Raw genomic sequence first — 3,088 nt, 5'->3', positions numbered from 1 at the left:
GTGGGATGGAACCGAAACAATATTTTGATGAAGCTCCTATTGAAGAAGCAAGACGCTTTTATGATCAATTAGAAGAGTCTAGTCGTCCACTATGTGAAGGGAGTCCGCATTCTGCCTTGTCAGTTGCGGTTAGATTAATGAATATTAAATCAGATTGGAATGTTCCTAATGCTGCTATGGACTCAATGGTTGATCTTTTGGGTGAACTAGTTAATCCGGAGTTTAACATACCAAAGAACTTCTATCATGCAAAGCGTTTGATGTCCAAGTTAGGATTGACGTATGATAGAATTCATTGTTGTGTTAATGGCTGCATGTTGTTTTACAAGACTGATAGTGAATTAGAAAATTGTAAGTTTTGTGGACATGCTCGTTATAAGAGGACTCCGGCTGGAAGGCGATGCATTATCTACCTCTCATTCCTAGGTTAAAGAGGTTGTATGCATCGATGAGGTCTGCCCCACATATGAGATGGCATCGTGAATATAGAATGCCAACGGGTGTCTTGTCTCATCCATCTGATGGTGACGCATGGAAGCATTTTGATAATGTATATCTTGATTTTGCTAGTGAACCAAGAAATGTTAGATTGGGGTTGTGTTCAGATGGCTTCACACCATTCTCTAATAATGTTTCGCCTTATTCATGTTGGCCGGTATTTCTTACTCCGTATAATCTTTCTTCTGAAATGTGCATAACCAGTCCCTACATCTTTCTAAGTTGTGTTATTCCAAGTCCCCGTAATCCAAAAAGTTTGATTGATATCTATCTACAACCATTGATAGATGAGCTCAAACAATTGTGGTTTGAAGGCGTTTTGACTTATGATATATCAACTAAGCAGAATTTCGTTATGCATGCTTCTTTAATGTGGACTATTAATGATTTTCTTGCATACGGGATGTTGTCTTGTTGGATGACAGCTGAAAAGCTAGCATGCATGTATTGCATGGAAAATAGTAAGGCATTCACTTTAAAGCATGGCAGAAAAAATACATGGTTTGATTGTCATCGCAAGTTCTTGCCAATGGACCATGAGTTTAGAAAGATGAAAAATGCATTTAGGAAAACTAAGGTTGAAAGTGATCCCCTACCTCCATTACTCACAGGGCATCAAATTTGGGAGAGAGTTTCTAAATTACCTAAAGTTACATAAGCTTCACCTTCTAGACTTCCTGGATATGGTGTTGAACATAATTGGACCAAACAAAGCATATTTTGGGAGTTGCCGTATTGGAAGGACAATCTGCTACGACATAATCTAGATGTGATGCACATTGAAAAAAATTACTTTGACAATTTGTTTAACACAGTGATGGATGTTAAGGGTAAGACAAAAGACAATCCAAAAGCTAGAATGGACATAAAGAAATATTGTACGAGAAAAAAGTTATGGCTGCAAGAATTACATAATGGAAAAATAGTTAAGCCCAAAGCCAGCTTTTCATTCACATTGGATGAGAAACGTGAAATTATTGAGTGGGTTAAAAATTTGAGGATGTTGGAGGGCTATGCTTCGAATTTAGGAAAGCGGGCAGATATGAATGAAGGAAAATTGATAGGTATGGAAAGTCATGATTGTCATGTGTTCATGGAAACTTTAATTCCTATCGCTTTTAGCCATCTACCCGAAAGGATATGGAAAGCAATCACAGAGATAAGTCTTTTTTTAAAAGATTTGTGTTCTGGAAAGTTGTTGGAGAGTAGTTTAGACAGGATGGAGGAAAATATTCTTGTTACTACTACTAAGTTGGAGAAGATATTTCCATGTGGTTTCTTTGATGTGATGGAGCATCTTCCAATTCACCTTGTACAAGAGACCCGTATCGGATGTCCGGTTCAAACAAGATGGATGTATCCATTTGAGAGGTATCCATTTGAAATATTCACTAAGTTATATATATTCTCCAAGTCTTTTATATATTAACATATATATACATATATACATGCAGAAAAATTGGTAGTTCAAAGCAAATTATTAGCAACGGGGAAGGATCGAAGGATCATTTGTTCAAGGTCATATTGGGAGAGAAACTGGTGAATTTTATTCTTATTTCTTTGGTAATGATGTGTCATGTAGGATAAACAGGTCCAATCGCAATGATGAAGGCAATATTGATCCTTTATTTCCACCGATATCAACTTTTAATCAAAATAGTCGAGTATCTAAAAAGCGTGGAAAGTGAGGCTTCACTGATAAGGAAATGCAATCAGCTGTTTGCTTAATTGTCCAGAGATTCAATCATATGTCAAGTAAGTGTTAAAAATATGTTATTAAATTACATACTAATAAGTGATCATTAACTAACGAAATACTTGAATGTAAAATGATCAGCTTGTTCGTAAACACATGGGGTAATGAAGCCATCTATACAGAATTTTCCAAATGGCTGAGGAACTATGTAAGTGTGAAATCACTAAGTATTTAATAATATATTCATGTTATACTAAATTATATTACTTGAAATAACAATCACGTAGGTTTACGATGAATACTCAAGTGTCCAACATTTGCAATTAGTAAAAGAAGTAGCACTTGGACCTGAATCTCAAGTACTGACAATGAATAAGTATTGTGTCAATGGTTTTAAGTTTCAAACTGAAGAAGTATCTAGGAACAAGAAAACAAATAATAGCGGTGTCTACATACAAGGTGATGTTGATGGTACTGGTCAAACTATTGAATATTATGGTGTCATTCAAGAGATTATTGAAGTGAGGTATTCAGGATGGCCTAAGAAGAAGATTGTATTGTTTCAGTGTGAGTGGTTTGACCCATCACATAGAGGCACAAAGGTGGACCATCAACATAATATAATTGAAGTTAAGCACACCAGGAAATACAGAAGTTATGATCCTTTTATTATTGCACAACATGCTAAACAAGTGTATTACGCTTCATATCCATTGCGTAGAGACAAAACTGATTGGTGGGTTGTTATAAAAAGTAAGCATGTGGGAAGAATTGAAATTGACAATGTCTTAGATGTGGCGTATCAAAATGATGTTGCAATTGTTCAACAACAAGTTGATGTTGAATTGGAAACCACACTACAACATCCTCAACACATATTAGAAGAAGTATCTG

This window comes from Solanum tuberosum, unplaced genomic scaffold, assembly GCF_000226075.1.
Source record: "Solanum tuberosum cultivar DM 1-3 516 R44 unplaced genomic scaffold, SolTub_3.0 scf00454, whole genome shotgun sequence".
Taxonomy (NCBI): domain Eukaryota; kingdom Viridiplantae; phylum Streptophyta; class Magnoliopsida; order Solanales; family Solanaceae; genus Solanum; species Solanum tuberosum.
This window is presented reverse-complemented; position numbering follows the sequence as displayed.